We start from the raw sequence: 18,368 nt of genomic DNA, 5'->3' as shown, positions 1-18,368 counted from the left end.
ATTATTAGTTACTACAGCATTGTGCTTTTGCAATAATAAATAGACACTTTTGTTTCAAAATAGATTTTCGTCACGAAAACAACATAAGGAGAATTTTCTTTCTGAGTACCGTCTAGATTATTTATATATATTTGTAAATGAATATTCAGATACTCACAGAAAATCCAAATAACATGTTTTATTTGTATTACTGATGTTGTAACCATATTTAAATATGAAAGAAACCTTTGAGATCACAGAATTATTGATCATACTCAAGTTCAGGGATGCCAGAAATTATATTGAAGTTGGCTTGCAGCTGTTTAGTCTATTAAGAACCAAGGTTGAAGTTCCACTAAATAGCTGGTTTTGGCCAAGTATCAAAGCCAAACAAAATCTCCATGCAACTCTAATAACTAGGAATAAATCTAACATAAATTATGATAACATGTTGAATAATATTAATAAGGACTTGCATAAATGGAAATAAATCATGCTCATGGTTGAAAAGCCATGATATTATAAAAATATAATTCTCTCCAAATGAATTATTAATTTCAACTCAATTCCAAGCAAAATTCCAGTGGGGTTTTTTATAGAACTTGACAATCTTATCCCAAATTCACATAGGAGAACAATGAGAGAAAAATAAGTTAAAAAAAAATACGGGTTCTCCAAGGGGTCTCCAAGGACATCTTGAGGAAGAGGAGTGATTTTCTAATTTGAACAACGGTGCCACATGAGTTTGCATGGCTCAGTGGGTCTTGTCCTAACAAATGACAAGCCTTGGTATAAAGGTATAAATTAGACATATGCAATAGAATTCAGAGGACAAAAACAGACCCGTGAATATTTAGAAAATTGATACATGACAGAAAGGGCATTAGAAATAAATGAAAAGTTTGTTTTTCAATAAATGTTACAGTGAGAACAGATTTTATTATACATAATAAAAATAAAATAAGAGATATACTTTACAATCCATTCTAAGTGAATGAAAGATCTACTCCTCTGTAAAATTTTTGAAAGAAAACATAGTAGATATCTTTATATCTACAAGGTAGAGAAAGGCTTCTTAAACATAATTCAAAAGCTCAAAACATAAAAGAGAAAGTTCATCAATTTGAATACATTAAATTTTTAACTCTTCAACTAGAAACCATAAACAAGTGAAAAGATCAGATGCCAACTGGGAGAGGCTATTTGCAATTCATGTAATTGACTAAGAATTAGGTATAAGAACATACAAAGAGCTCTTACTAGTTAATAAGAAAATAGGCCAACAACCAAAAAAGTGAGAAAAAATATGAATAGCTAATCCAATGACAAGCCAATGTCCAATAAATGTATGGAAATATACTCAAGCTCATTTCTAAGTAGGGAAATAAAAAAAAACAGCAAAATATTATTTCATATCCATCAGATTGACAACATTGAAAGTGCTTGATGATATTAACCATTGGTAAGGTTGTGGAAAAATAGGGAACTTTTATACACTGCCAAAAGTGTAAAGTGTATACACATTCCCTGGAGGGCAATACGGCACCATCCTGGTAAAGTTGTAGATACACACATTGGGTCATTTAAGTAGGTACTCTTCTAGAGAAATCCTAGCATGTGTGGCAAGCAGACATATGGTGTGACACGCATGTTTATAACAGTGAAAGATAGGGCACAGGCCTAACTGCTCATTGAATAAATTGTGATGCACTCCATCAAGAGCAGAATGTACAGTACCTAAAAATGAATCATTCAGGGATGTATATGTATTAACACGGTGAAAACTCAGAATACTGAAAACTAATGGCAAGTTAAATGATGATATTCACAGTCTCAGGCTATTTGTATAAAGACTGAAAATATACAAAACATGACATAGCGTGGATGGATAGATCCTTGTGCAGTAACAGTATAAATGCATACACGAAACTGACAAACATTCTAGTGAACAAGATATGAATGGAAGGCAGAGAGACAGTCTGGGAAAGGTAGCCAAGTACTGCAATTCTTTCTGTGATCTTTCATTTCTTTAAAAAATCTGGATGTATCAAATTGTTAAAGATTTGATAAAGCTTCGTGTTGTTCTCTTGGTGTGATGATTGTAGTGTTTCCATACTTTTCTGTATGCTTAAAAAAATTTGCTGTTAAAAATGGAGGTTTTACCATGTACATTGAATAAAAAATGATAATAGAGCCAAAAGTAACATAATTATCATAGTAAACACAGATACAGGACAAAACACATAGGTCAAAAAAATAAAATAAAATAGTAAAATAAAATAAAAAGTTACAGCAAGCACTGCACAACTTTCCTCCTGTGTGTCTGTAAAATGCCACCTTTGATTAATAAGGAAGTTTGCATGGGAGTGAACGCAGCTGCCTTATAAATCAATCAGCCAAAGAGGAGTTAAAGACAATCATTTCCATTGTGTGCTCAGGAAATAAATTTCCTGTCAAAAATAAAAGCTTCTTGTCCAAAACTAAATAACATGGCCGTAATGTGACTAATGGCTGAATGAATCTAACAGCAAAGATTAGAGATTCCTCTGAAATTTATGAATTACCAGAATTATGTCTGATGATGTAAAGTTATGTTTAGGTAGGAAACATAGACTTTATTTTTTAAGACTGAAAATTTAAAGTCAAAATTGAGTTACCCTATGAAGAGCATGATACTTTAAATAAATCATCTTTAGACACTTAAATAACTGAGCACCATGATTTTAATTTAACAAAGTCATTTATTTCACAGGGAACTGATTATTTTCCCTAGATTTCCAATTGCACTTTCAACCACGTAAGTTCTGACATTAGCTAGCGCCAACATTCCACCTATTTATAAAAATTCCCTGTACCCTGTTGCCATTTAGCACAGTGAATACCCATTTGTAAACAAAATGGTGATACATTATGATAGCCAAAGGGCAGAGCTTTACCTGGACAGAGATTCATCATTTTTTAATGTAGCACAGCTTGGTGTTTGCACGTCATCAAGCACTCTGAAAGGTGCTTGGAGAGATTGATGACCTAAACGATTACTGAAACTTAATAATAGCATCAGCAACTGCGGGTTGATATTGCACACAACGGAAATAGTACCTTCATTCTCGTCCATGCCTATTGTTGGCCAAGTTATATGAATATTTTGACCAGATAAAGTGTTAGAGAAAACTGAAATCTTATTCTATAATAGTAATTATATGATATTTTGATATGGTCTTAGCAAGTGCCATACAAAAATAATTCCCTTGCATATATACCCAGAAGTGCGATTGCTGGAGCATATGGTACTCCTATTTTTAATTTTTTGAGGAACCGCAATACTGTTTTCCATAGCAGCTGCACTACTTAACATTCCCACTAAAAGTGTGCAAGGGTTCCAATCTCTCCACATCCTCAAATTGAAATCGGGATCTCAACGCGATATCTGCATCTCCGTGTTTACTGCAGCATTATTCACGATAGCCAAGATATGGAAACAACCTAAATATCCATCAACAGATGAATGGATGAAGAAAATATGTATATACATAGAATGGAATATTATTTAGTCTTCAAAAAGAAGGAAAGCCTGCCACGTGCAACATGTATGAGCCCAGAGCGCATGATGCTAAGTGAAATAAGCCAGTTGCAGAAGGACAAAGACTACGTGACTCCAGTTATATAAGGAATCTAAAGTAGTCAAACTCCATGGAAGCAGAGAGTAGAACGGTGGTCACCAGGGGCCGGGGGAGAAGGGAAATGGGGAGTTGCTCTTCTACAGGTACAAAGTTCCATTTACACAAAATCAATAAATTCTAGAGATCTGCTGTACAACATAGTGCCTATAGGTGACAACACCATATTGTGCTCTTAAAATTTTCTTAAGAGGGTATATTTCATGTTAAGTGTCCTTAACAGAATTACAAAAATTAGTCACTTGCAAATCAACTGTGAACATTATGCAACAAAATACAAATGGGTTTATCAAGACAGCCTTTTTACTGACTACATGACACATGGGAAGCACCGAATGGAGACTAGAAAGAAAATCACATCATCCTGTTCACAAATGTATTTAATGTCAAACATATCCCCAAAGAGCCCATCCCACATTTTGTGTATGCCACCTGCAATATACATCTATGAGATAAATGTATCAAAGAAGATGATATTTTTGGCTTTCTTCTTTTTTTCCAGAAAATGCTTTACTTTCTATTATTGATTTGAGAGTTTGATGAAAGTATATTTTGCCTGAAAGTGCCTCTACTTGGACCAAAGAAGATTTTTCTATGTATATAATTTACCCAACTTCAATAATTTCCCTGAGAAGTATCAGAAATTATGGCATGATCTCTGTGAAAAAAGCGTTACAAGGTAAAGATACAGCTTCTGTAATATTCCAAAAGGAGCTAAGTTGTCCATTTTAACACCACAGCTGATTCACACTCATTTCGTAGCTTACTATTTATATCCTTTTGAGAGCTCTTTGCATGTATATAAAATTCAAGAATACAATTCAATAAAATACAAATCAGGGAGTGAATTTATAATTTAAATTTTGTTGTGAGCATTATCAACAAAGGCAGGCCATTAAAAAGGCTGTTTCTTCACCAGTGAATTAATGCTAGAAGGACAAGTAGTGTAAACTATTCTGCCGACAGGCCAATAATGAAAACATAGTTAAAGCAGTAAAGCTTGCCAACTACTGATGAGACTCAGGAGAAATTCCTTAACAGATGTTTCCCTGAGCAAATATATACTCTGCCTACTCTGATTATGATGGTCTTGAGAATTCGTGATTTGATTCAACATTCAGCTACTCTTCAGCAGGCTCATAAAAATATGATTCTTACAAAGAGGATATTCTACATTTTCCTTTCCTAAGAACCAATATAGAACATATTTATCGTACTCAGTCCCATATGGTGAAGTCCAACAGCACTTTTCATAGCACTATAATTAAAGTTGTGTCAGCATTTTATTATGAACAAGAGGAGGCAAAGCCTTTTTGGGTTTTTTTCAGTTTTTTTTTTTCATTTTATAAGCTTCCTTTCGCTGAGTGCCCACTGACTGCAGTAATCTGGTCTGACCTCCCATCTGCCTCCTGCTAAGAATTTCTGATGTCTTGCTCTTGGCTGAATGATTTGTGTACAAACAGTTTAAAAGAGCTTGTTTTTGAAAACCAGGAGATTATTCCTGACAGACAGTTCCACCTTTCAGCTTCATGTCTAATCATTATAATATTCTGGAGACTTCTTTCTGGAATGAGCGTTAGCAGGAAATAGTTGGTGGTTTGTAAGAGCAGTAAAACAAAGTACACAGAGGGAAGTGACTCACAGTTATTGAGTCACATTATGATGCCTGACATTGGCATCTCTGTGGTTTTACTAGTATCTATTTGTGTGTATTGAAGCCCTAATTATTTTAGTTATTTCTTTCTAAAAATCTTCCACTTTCTAGATTTTTAATTGGGTGAGAAATACTAAAATATATACTTAGTAGTTGTGTGACTTTGGACAATTGATTTAATTGCAGCTCAACCTCAAACTCCCTGAGTATTGGGAGGATAGTAAGAACACCTACTTCATCAGACAATGTGAGGATCAAACTGGATAATCCACTCCAGGGGCTGAACACCGGCCCACGACAATGATCCACTTCATCTCCATCCTTACCTAGAATGGCTCCATCCTAGTCGTTACTACAGGCTACTCACTCTGCCCTTGCCTGAAATAAACCTCAGGTATCTAACTTTCTACCCAAAGCCAATCTTTTTAAACATTCTAAACTCTCTTAAAAATGCAAATGCAAGCAACAAATTAACCACATCAATGGCTGCTGTAAGATTAATAATTATCCTCTAGGTTCCGTGAAGGAGAAAGTCCATGTCTGTTTTACTACCATAGTGCCTATGTGCAGAGGCATGTGCTTCGTAAAATATTAGTCTTTAGAGCTTTTTAAGGTTGTGATCTTATGTCTAGTTACATAAGTACTTAAGTGAAAATAATTCATTTTTGAGGCTGTGGATTCAATTTCTGCTGTGGTTGGAAAGTGAAATAGACAGTCTTGCTCTGGCATTATTTTATTATCACATGAATGTAGTATTAGAACCAATATTAACTCACACTTTCAACAAGAGGCTTTAAGCTAAAACCGGAAGACATGCCCGGGTGTTATCAAGGTGCACTAAGCAAGCTGCCCCGACACAGTGATTGGCAGGGAACCAAAAACCCACAGAAATCCTGGGCAAAGAAGGGTCCAATACACCTCTTTACACCCCCTTGCCGTGGCCTGAAAATGTTCATTGCTATTTTATGTCTCTTGTTGATGAACCACAGTTGTCCCCTGCACCCCTAATTTACATCTGCAGAATTTCCAGTACTTCAGGAACATCTCTTCTCCAACCCCATTTAAAAGAATAATTGCATCTGTGCGCAATTAAAAAGAATAGGGATCTGGCTAATAATATTTCCCACTTATCTTTTGAGTATTCTGTATTTTTAGGTCACCTTAAAATATGAAGGAACAGTCTCCTGTACAGTGGTGAGAGCCCAGTGATAATTTGGCTGTATGAAAAATTTATCAGCAGTAAATTAACCACCAGGACAGCCTTTGACGGTAACAGCAGAATCATGAGCACACATTCTGGGCTGTATTCATAGGCTTCTTTTCGTTTGCATTCTCAAAGTTGACAGGCGGCAGATTCAATAATATATCCTTTTTAAAAAACTGGCCTTAATGCTTTATTATCACAAGCAAAATATTTCCACGTGTCCTGATAGGCAAGAACATTCAAATCTTGTGAAGGATTTCCCTGACTGTTATCAAGAGGTAATTCACCTGCGCCACCTTCCCTTACCAGCTGTAAAGTTCTCAGCGGTTAGAATCACTAACCGACCGCATGACGCCGTTTCTCTTGCTGTCTGTCCTGTCACCTTCCAGCTCTCCGCGGTCTTTCCTTGCCTGTAGCGCCTCCTCAGAAATGCCCATCAGCCTCACGGGTTCCTTGCTTTCCTCCTGCGGCCTGACGGGCTGCGACTCTGCCGTCTTCCTCCAGGGGGCGCTGCGGGACCGTGAGCCCGCGCTGCTTATTAAGAGCGGAGTTTCTGCCAATCTCCTACCAGCTCAGGTAGAGAACTACTCTTTGTTAGAGCAATAGCTCCTGCTTTTAACCAGTGCTATAGGCCACGGTTTTTGCTTCTGATTCCAAAAGACAACTTGTGTATGTGAATGAGATACAAACACCCAGCACCTAAAGGTAGCTACGTTCTTTTCCTAAGTGGTGGTTTTGCAAAAAACATGCACTGCCTGTACAAACCTGTTAGTCTTACCAGTTCCTTATACAGGGCAGAATAGGCATTCTTTTTACCGAATTCTACTAAAATGCTGGCATTTTTTTGCCTTTTAACTTATTATATTTAAACTATGAGTTAAATAGTAAACCTGAGTCTGTTTATTATATTATATATTATAGAATTATGTATTGATAATAGTTTATTATATCATTATAATTACATTATAATTGTATATTGCTACATCAGTATTCTTTATAGCAAATATTGTCTAAATATTGTAATACACTAACGTTAACATGCACCTAACCTACAAGAACTGTTTAGCCACATTGTAACTTTTATCAACAACACTGTGAAGCACTTAATAATATTTAAGTCACATATCTTCTATTTCATAGTAACATGCACAGATCTTCTAAATTTGCTTTTTATACATATCAGATTTATGTTAAAACCCATCTTCATTCAGAAACAGTTTTAAAGATGGTTTCTGTGTTTAAAAGCATCTTTCACATGGTGTCTGTGCTACAAGTGAACTAGCTGAAATCATGAAGAAAATATCTGTTAAAAGGGATAAATACTCTGTCAAAAATGTGCTATTAATCATCATGACAGGGCTTCCCTGGTGGCGCAGTGGTTAAGAATCTGCCTGCCAGTGCAGGGGACATGGGTTCGAGCCCTGGTCCGGGAAGATCCCACATGCTGCAGACCAACTAAGCCCGTGCGCCACAACTACCGAGCCTGTGCTCTGGAGCCCGCGAGCCACAACTACTGAGCCCGCATGCCACAACTACTGAAGCCCGCATGCCTAGAGCCCGTGCTCCGCAACAAGAGAAGGCACCGCAATGAGAAGCCCGCGCACCGCAACGAAGAGTAGCCCCCGCTCGCCGCAACTAGAGAAAGCCCGCGCACAACAACGAAGAACCAACACAGCCAAAAATTTTTTAAAATAATTAATTAATTAGTTTAAAACAAATCATCACGACATTTATTGCTATAAAAGTATAAAAAGCAGACTGATATTTGTAAAACATAAATAGGATCATGTCACATCCCTGCTAAAATCTTAGAGTGACTTCCAGTTGAAATAAAAATGGTTAAACAGTCGCCAAAGCCCGACATGATCTCCTTCCCCCTCCCTGCCCTGCTCTCAGCTCCTAAGGTCACATCACCCTTCTCTCAGCTGCCTCTTCTGTTTCCTTATAGTGATATTTTTGTATGTGTCATCTTCCATATCTGTAGTTGGGGTCAGAATTTTGATTTTTGTGATATAATTGAAAATACTTATTTTCAGTAAACTTAAAAATACCATATGAAATAATGTTTAAAACTTTGCACCATATGTCTGTTAACATTATCTCTTCCAAAGATCAATCTACATTGTTCAGAGAGATTTGGAGAATGGAGTGAATCTTCTAGACAATCAGAAGTGAAGATGTGGTTTTTCCCCTGTGACACCATTGGTATTTGATTGCTACAAAGCAGTCAGAGGGCTTTGCCTTGGAAAGGTATTCTTAAGGGTCAACTACTCCTACATAAAAGGCCAGATAATAACTGAAACTTGACTCTAATATATACCCACCTTACTTTATTATATAAAGGAGATTCTTTTCACAACAGAGCTTGATGAATAAATATTCTTAGGCAAGAATTACAAAGGTTAATGTGTTAACTAGTAAACGTTTGCAAGCATAAGTTAAAATGTAAAATGCAACAAAATAATTTACCACAAAGTGAAAACCTTCAAATAAGATATTAGAAAGACACTTTTTAAAGTTTCTTCTCTTAGTCTTTTTTCCCTTTCAATGAATTCTTTTTCAGATAATAAGTCCTTGCTTTGAAGAAATAAACAAGTATAAATAAAACAAACACAATAAAAGTTAGTTTATGTCTGTGCACCTCTGCATCAGATAGCTTCACAAGCCAACTGAGCTTTCTCCTGTGGTTTCCGTGTGGTCGATACTTTTTCATGCTGTGTATGTGCATTTATCTTTCAGTTGAATCTTCCATAATAAAATGTATCCCCCAGAGCTTCAAAGCCAATTAGCCTACAGTTGTGTTTTTCCTTTTTTCCCCATGAATTTCTACTTCAGTTAAAAACGCAGTTACTGATAAAAGCAACAACATAAAAGATATGTTTACATCGGACCTATATCAACAGATGTATCAAGTTAGCCAATCTGTTAGTTAACAGTCAAGAGGATGTCGTGTGGTCAGCACCCTCAGATTAGCCCAGCTACCTCTGTGAGGAGATAAGACTCTTCCTTACTGAGGGTTGGACTGGGTCTTCCATACCGTGTTGTTGAAAGATCGGCTGGGTCTTGCTGTGCCTGAAGTGCAAATATGTTCACTGTAATTTATATTAATTAATTAATTGCAAATATATTAATTGCAATTTATATTAATTGCAATAAATGTAATTATTGGTTGATTAACTTTAACATACCAAGGCTTTGTTAGAAAAGAAAAATACATTACCATTAAGTATAAAACGAAATATCAAAATCCCTTTAGCCATGAGCTGGGTGCCATTTACTTTTATGATTTAAGAATATTAAACAAAAGAGGAAAAGAGGTGTCATACCCTTAAGTCTGGGGGAGTCGGAATCATCTGTTTTATGAATTTCATGAGTATGGTTTATACGCACACACTATGAGCATTGAATCAAGTATTTGCTGCTTACAACTCTCATTAAAAATAGGTAAATGGGTTTTGATTGTGAGTCCAAGTGTGGCAGTTCTCGATGGTGGACCGTGCTAAATACTGTGGTTGGCTTGTTCAGCCTAGATTTCTACCCTACCTCTGACTGAGATTTGGGAAAACTGAAAACAGCATTTATCCATGGCAACTAGGGTTCTGGATGCAAATTAGTTTCCTCAGATTGAATGCACTCGAGTGAGATTTGTCAAGTGAAAATGAGTTTGAAACCATTTCTTGTCCCTTTTGACGTTTTCCTAACAAACAAGGTCATGGAAATTTGAAGATTTTCTGCCTTCTTAACTGTCCTTTTTCCTGCTTCTTTTGTTTCGATAGGAGTTGCATCAGAGGCAGTATGGCGTTAGCTTCGTGAGACCGGATCCCTGGTCCCTGCACCACGGCCACTCAGTTCCAGAGCTTGTCCCAGTGGAATCGGTCCCGTGGGGATCTGCCCTTGATTGTGGAAGTCATTTCTGGTGCCTCAACTACAATCTGCCCTTCCAGCCTTCCTTAACGTAAGCCTATAGTTCTCTGCATTTCATCTTTTCCTCTTTAAGATATTTGGAGTGGATCCTGTTTTTACATTGCGTTAGGAAGAGGAGGAACGCACTCTCTGAGTTTTAAATTCTCAGCCCAAGACATGGTTAGAAAATTAAGGAACATTTATCATTATCTCTTGCAGCCTCGAAACTGACATAGCCAGAAATCAGACACAGAATCAGTTCCTCTAATTTGCTAAATCACAACATAAATTGAATGCAAAGCCTTGCCATGATTTGTATGTCAAAGCTTGAGCATTTATTAAGAGAAAGTGGTGTCCTGACTAAGGACATTTTGGTGGATTCAAATGGACTTGACCACTCTGTATCCCCAAAGACCAGTGAAAATACCTCGGCCAACAGTTCTTCCCTCTCTGATTACACAAGCCTTGACTCATGTGGAGACACTGTGATACCTTCACCTCTCAAAGGGATGACAATTCCTTTCCCTCAACTCTGCCTCTACTGCACCCTGCAGCTATGACCGAGAGTGAGGTCCCAGCTTGTCCCAACGAGACAAATACATTCTGACATGGAAGAAGGTACATCACGTATCAAGATGGATCCATGACTCTGCTAATATATATAGGCAGAAAGCTGAGGGCTATGTGTGAGAATGGTTCCAAGAGGGCTAGACAAAGGAAAAAGAAATATAACTATTGATCAGGCCAAATATAGCAAGATGGGTGTGCGTACCAGGGATTATATGCTCATTGTGCTAACATAAACTTCCCAATATGGTATTAAGTGTTGGCTTGGTTGGTCAACTGGGATATGGACTCAGTGGGTGGCCTGCACTAAATGAAGGTGAGATGCCTAAAATTTTTAGGATAATATGGAAGAAGGAATTTTAAAACTTAGAAAGATAAGAATGGAATGGATTTATTTGATGTGCTCCTAAATCACTCAATCTATTATGCAAGAATTTCCCTTGAGGGGGCTTTAGCATTAGATATCTAGCATTTAGAAATAAATTGGTTATAAACCACTGGGGTAAAAAAATGGGAAACTATGAGTCCACACTAAAATATATTAAATGTATATATATATATTCACCTTCATATATATGTTTACTTGTATATTTTGGTATAGACTTATACAGAAAATATATATGGTTATATGTATATATATAAGATATGTACTTATATAGAGAAGAAAGAAAGAAAGAGAGAGAGAGAGAAAGAAAGAAAGGAAAGAGGAGAGGGGCTCTTGCTTTAGAAGAATGCCAAATGTTGATTGGTAAGTGTGAAGGGAATTGTGGAATTATAGTAATATAGTAAATATTGGTACAGGCAAGAATCATCAATTGATGCTAAAATCAGGGGGACAAATTTTGTTAAGGAGCAAAATATTTGTATGATCTTAAGTTGTCCCTCTAGATTGTTTAGTCACTGCAAGGCAAGGTGAAGAAATCAGACACATTCACAGGGTGATAAAGATGTAGATTGACATTGTATGCCTCTTGATTTGATACCCTGAGAAGGACGTCAAATCACAATGTCCTTTATGTAGTGTTCTGCCTAGGAATACATAATCTAAATTTAATCATGAGGCAACATGAAACACACTCAAAACGAAGAACATTCTCTTCTGTTTTTTGAAAGGTAGGGGAGGATTGTATTCTGCACAAATGTTAATAATAGTAATAAATAGTAAAAATAGTGATAAAAGAAAAAGAAAGGCTTTAGAAGTGTTCCAAATTAAATGAGTCTCAAAAAAACATGACAACTGAGTGCAATACCTAACCCTAGACTACATTTTATACTGGAGGCCAAGCAAATTCAACAGAACATTATTGCGTCAATGGACCAAATTGGAAAATGGATGATAGATAAACAAAAAAGTATGAAATTTATGTTAAATTTACTGAAGATGGTAACTGCACAGTTGTTACATGAGGATATATCTTTTTGCTTAGGAAATAAGTTTTTAGTGGCAAAAGACCCAGAGGTATGCAACTTACTCCCAAATGTTGAGCGGGAGAGTCCATTGATAAAGCAAACGGAGCAAACTATTAAAAATAAGTGAACCAGGGTAAAGGGCATTTGTTGTTCTTCGTATAGGCTTATTTTTGCACCTTTGCTGTAAGTTTGAAATTATTTCCAAATAAAAATTTTTAATATATATTTTTATTAAAAAAAAACCATACAGCGCCTTGGAAGACGTCCCCAGTAGGCCTTATGTAAGGCGGAAATGCAGCTGTTGATATAGGCTCACTGATTTCCTTGAAGAGGATTGGATCCCAGAGAGGAAAAGACTAAGTGGCAGCAATGAACTGCTAGAAACGAGATGCTCATGATTACAAAGATAGGCAGCAGGGACAGAAAGATAACCAGAATAATTTGCCCCATAAGGATTTTTAGTAGCTTCTGATTTACCATGGTATCTCTTGGACTAAAACGGTTGGGCAGATGACTTAGAGTCTAGCTTGGTCTGAGTCAACTTACAAATCTCGGGTGTTGTAAGCAAGAGCCTGTCTTTGACACCTGAAAAGAAGTAGAAGGCCACCTCATCTAATTCTTAGGTGTAAATCACTTCTCAAGACAAAGAGTGAGAGTAAATAAAGAGTACAACAGATTCCCTTAAGGGAGGACCTGTGACTGCTGAATCTTCTTTCCAGTCTTTCCCAAAAGGACATAGGCCCACTTACCAAGGGACTGGAATGGGAAATTCCCAGGCCTTTCAGGTCTCAGCTTGGACTAATTACTGAACTTGGATAAATACATGGGTTTTTAAGGATCCCAGTATGCTGCACCTCTATCTTCCCTGCCCGAGTTCAGAATCATTTGAGATTTAGACAAAAGAAATTTAACTATATTTTTAATACTAATGAATATATTGGAAAATCTTGTCAGATGTGGTCAAGTAGCTTAGGTAATACACCAGTCACCCCAGTTCCCCAGCCATGGACCTATCCAGACCCTTATGTTGGAACACAATGCAACCTCCTCCACTCTCACACATATGTTATGACACAAGTTGCCTAATTAACAGCCTCATTGGAGGCTATTACTTCAGTTGTCAAAGCTTGAGACTAAACCGAATTGACTATTTTACGACCTGCTTGGCCATTTGACCCTTTATCTACAAGCCACTGAGTGGATAAATTGTAAGGACATGGCATCTTAATCATTTGAATGGTTCACCGAGTTAAAAAAAAAAAAAAGGTATAGAATTGCTATTAAGGCAACAAATAAGCAACACTTACCTATGGAAGTTTTCAAATTCTCTTTCATTTTCAGACTAGGGAATACATAAGGAGCTATGAAGCATGTCAAAGATATAAAGGGATTACTGATAATGCAAATTTTTTTTCATCCTAACAGCTGTGCAGAAAAATTTTCATAATAATGATTGCATTTAATTACATAAAGAGTGGTAAAGTCTCTTTCATTTTATCTCAATAATGAAGCTTTGATTCTGAAGATAATCCTGGCTTTTCTCTGTCAAGGCCAGCATGTGAGCAACAGTGAATTCAATTCCATCTTAACTATCCTGAGAGGATAAAACAAGAATAATTTTTCACATACGTTATAAAGATGAAAACTATTACCATAGGACATATTTTCTTTAATATGCTTTAAAATATACATATAGATAAATAGACAGATGTCCAGAAAGAAAAAGAATTAGCCCCTGAGTCATTTCTAGAGTTAACTCTAACACCATTCAACAAAAATTAAATAATATGAGAGTCTTTAAAAAACAAACAGTAGTTTGTTACATTTTCTAGTACCTTTGCCTATTTGTGTGAGATTTAGCAGTGGCTCTGATGGCTTGCATCTTCTCTCACGCTTTGTTTCTGGGAAGATCACTAGTTTTATGAAAATAATTAGGAAACCCAGCTCTGCCACATAAACTAGAATCTTGAGGTTAATTAAAATGGAATGACACTGAACATATGTGGACCACCAGGAAAATCTGACGGGCAGGTACACAGAATTCTGTCATCTACTGAGAATACAAGTGAAAAAAGATAGCATGGCAAATTAACTGGGGACCTTCATGTTTACACTTTTTATTACAATCTCCCATTGACATTGACAATCTGACACATTACACCCATAGAATTTATAGTTGTATACTACACTGATTTTACATACTGTGTTCACACATTTCCAAAGTATTTCTACATATTCCTAATGAGGGATGAACATTTTTCCTACTTGTTTTTAAAAGAGAAATGGATGGAGAAATTTTTAAATAGGCTCCGTGATTTCAGTGAAAATGTCAGATGTCGGTCAGCCTAATTAATTGGCCACCTCTGACAAAAATTCTGTTTCAAAAATTAATCATTTCCAAAAGTCATTCAAAAAGATGGTGGCAATACCATCATCAAAAAATCAGTTCAGGGCTTCCCTGGTGGTGCAGTGGTTAAGAATGCACCTGCCAATGCAGGGGACATGTGTTCGATCCCTGGTCCAGGAAGATCCCACATACCGCGGAGCCACTAAGCCTGTGGGCCACAACTACTGAGCCCATGTGCCACAACTACTGAAGCCCATGTGCCTAGAGCCCATGCTCCACAACGAGAGAAACCACTGCAATGAGAAGCCTGCGCACCGCAATGAAGAGTAGCCCCTGCTCACTGCAACTAGAGAAAGCCCGCACACAACAACGAAGACCCAATGCAGGCAAAAATAAATAAATTAAATAAATTAATTTAAAAAAAAAAAACAGTTCAAATGCCCTACTTCTGTTAGAGGTTAGAATTAGGAGACATGGATTCAGAGCTAGAATCTGTTTCTTCAAAGGAGATTGACTTGAGCAAGTCTCAAACTTTCTGAGCATTGGCTTTTTCAATACGAAACATACAGAAAGTCACACCTGTTGACTTTACGGAGTTCTTATGAGGATAAAATAAGAAATATGAATGCACTTTATACTGTAAAGCACTATGTACATGTTAGAATTTCACTATAGAAATGTACCCCTTTTATCTTGAGATAAAGAAATTTTCTTTCCTTAATTTGTTCTGTGAGAGCAGTTTGGTGGGGGGCAAGGAGTTGTCTCTTCACAAATTTAGGAAGTATGGACCCCTGCCAGGTAGTTAAAAATTCACAAGAATGTACAGGAACAAAATAATGCATAAAATTTCATAGATAAACCAATAATAAAAAGTAATACAGGGCTTCCCTGGTGGCACAGTGGTTGAGAATCTGCCTGCCAGTGCAGGGGACACGGGTTTGAGCCCTGGTCTGGGAAGATCCCACATGCCGCGGAGCAACTGGGCCCGTGAGCCACAATTACTGAGCCTGCACGTCTGGAGCCCGTGCTCCGCAACAAGAGAGGCCGCGGTAGTGAAAGGCCCGCACACCGCGATGAAGAGTGGCCCCCGCTTGCCACAACTAGAGAAAGCCCTCGCACAGAAACGAAGACCCAACACAGCCATAAATAAATAAATAAATAAATAAATACTTAAAAAAAAAAAAAAAAAAAGTAATACAAGTCAGAGATGGATGACAATGTGGACTGTCCATCCAAACTGTTATTTGTGCCAATCATAAAATGACTTGAAAGCTTTCAGAAAATATGCAATCCAACTAAAATGAATGTTAGTATGTAGCAGGGTTTGCAATCGTTAACAAAGCTAATGAAGAGTTAATAGAAGTCTGAAGAGTGTTACTCTTGTGAGCCCTGGAAAGTTGCCTATGTGGCAGCGAAAATGCAACTTACGAAGTTGGAATGTCAAAATAAAGAAACAGGGTAAAATGGCATCAAGATAGCATTGCATTTTTTTTAACATCTTTATTGGAGTATAATCGCTTTACAGGGTTGTGTTAGTTTCTGCTATATAACAAAGTGAATCAGCTATATGCATATGTATATACTCATATCCCCTCCCTCTTGCGTCTCCCTCCCACCCTCCTTTTCCCACTCCTCTAGGTGGTTGCAAAGCACCGAGCTGATCTCCCTGTGCCATGCAGCTGCTTCCCACTAGCTATCTATTTTACATTTGGTAGTGTATATATGTCCATGCCACTCTCTCACTTCGTCCCAGCTTACCCTTCCCCCTCCCCTTGTCCTCAAGTCCATTCTCTACGTCTGCATCTTTATTCCTGTCCTGCCTCTAGGTTCTTCAGAACCATATTTTTTTTTTTAGATTCCATATATATCTGTTAGTATGCGGTATTTGTTTTTCTCATTCTGACTTACTTCACTCTGTATGACAGACTCTAGGTCCATCCACCTCACTACAAATAACTCAATTTCGTGTCTTTTTATGGCTGAGCAATATTCCATTGTATATATGTGCCACATCTTCTTTATCCATTCATCTGTCGATGAACACTTAGGTTGCTTCCATGTCCTGGCTATGGTAAATAGAGCTGCAGTGTACATTGTGGTACATGATTCTTTTTGAATTACGGTTTTCTCAGGGTATATGCCCAGTAGTGGCATTGCTGGGTCATATGGTAGTTCTATTTTTAGTTTTTTAAGGAACCTCCATACTGTTCTCCATAGTGGCTATATCAATTTATAGTCCCACCAACAGTGCAAGAGGGTTGCCTTTTCTCAACACCCTCTCCAGCATTTGTTTGTAGATTTTTTGTTGATGGCCATTCTGACTGGTGTGAGGTGATACTTTTGATTTACATTTCTCTAATGATTAGTGATGTTGAGCGTCTTTTCATGTGTTTGTTGGCAATCTGAATATCTTCTTTGGAGAAATGTCTATTTAGGTCTTCTGCCCATTTTTGGATTGTTTGTTTGCTTTATTGATATTGAGCTGCATGAGCTGCTTGTATATTTTGGAGATTAATCCTTTGTCAGTTGCTTCATTTGCAAATATTTTCTCCCATTCTGAGGGTTGTCTTTTCGTCTTGTTTAAGGTTTCCTTTGCTGTGCAAAAGCTCTTAAGTTTCATAAGGTCCCATATTTTTTTTTTTAATTTCCATTTCTCTAGGAGGTGGGTCAAAAAGGATCTTGCTGTGATTTATGTCATAGAGTGTTCTGCCTATGTTTTCCTCTAAGAGTTTTATAGTGTCTGGCCTTACATTTAGGTCTTTAATCCATTTTGATTTTATTTTTGTGTATGGTGTTAGGAAGTGTTCTAATTTCATTCTTTGACATGTAGCTGTCCAGTTTTCCCAGCACCACTTGTTGAAGAGGCTTTCTTTTCTCCTTTGTATATTCTTGCCTCCTTTATCAAAGATAAGGTGACCATATGTGCATGGGTTTATCTCTGGGCTTTCTATCCTGTTCCATTGATCTATATTTGTGTTTTTGTGCCAGTACCATACTGTCTTGATTACTGTAGCTTTGTAGTATAGTCTGAAGTCCGGGAGCCTGATTCCTCCAGCTCCATTTTTCTTTCTCAAGATTGTTTTGGCTATTCGGGGTCTTTTGTGTTTCCATACAAATTGTGCAATTTTTTGTTCTAGTTCTGTGAAAAATGCCATTGGTAGTTTGATAGGGATTTCACTGAATCTGTAGATTGCTTTGGGTAGTATAGTCATTCTCACAATGTTGATTCTTCCAATCCAAGAACACAATATATCTCTCCATCTGTTTGTATCATCTTTAATTTCTTTCATCAATGTCTTATAGTTTTCTGCATACAGGTCTTTTGTCTCCTTAGGTAGGTTTATTCCTAGGTATTTTATTCTTTTTGTTGCAGTGGTAAGTGGGAGTGTTTCCTTAATTTTTCTTTCAGATTTTTCATCATTAGTGTATAGAAATGCAAGATATTTCTGTGCATTAATTTTGTATCCTGCTACTCTACCAAATTCAGTAATTAGCTCTAATAGTTTTCTGGTAGCATCTTTAGGATTTTCTATGTATAGTATCATATCATCTGCAAACAGTGACAGTTTCATTCCTTCTTTTCTGATTTGGATTCCTTTTATTTTTATTTATTTATTTATTTATTTT

The 18,368-nt window shown here is 37.0% G+C and overlaps 1 protein-coding gene across 3 annotated transcripts in view; it reads left to right on the top strand.

The window, feature by feature from the left end:
• Positions 1 to 18,368, top strand: part of NEIL3 (nei like DNA glycosylase 3) — a 192,743-nt gene that overhangs the window by 101,590 nt on the left and 72,785 nt on the right. For 2 of the 3 annotated variants that reach the window (XM_059909548.1, XM_059909547.1), the window contains one exon: positions 10,291 to 10,469. The gene's annotated coding sequence lies outside the window, so the exon portion shown is untranslated. Of the gene's footprint in view, positions 1 to 5,688; positions 5,705 to 10,290; positions 10,470 to 18,368 lie in introns of those variants that run through there. The other variant, XM_059909549.1, reaches the window with a different exon arrangement.

Source organism: Balaenoptera ricei, chromosome 21 (assembly GCF_028023285.1).
Source record: "Balaenoptera ricei isolate mBalRic1 chromosome 21, mBalRic1.hap2, whole genome shotgun sequence".
NCBI classification, from domain to species: Eukaryota; Metazoa; Chordata; class Mammalia; order Artiodactyla; family Balaenopteridae; genus Balaenoptera; species Balaenoptera ricei.
The sequence above is the reverse complement of the archived record's forward strand: the minus strand, read 5'-3'. Positions and strand labels throughout refer to the sequence as shown.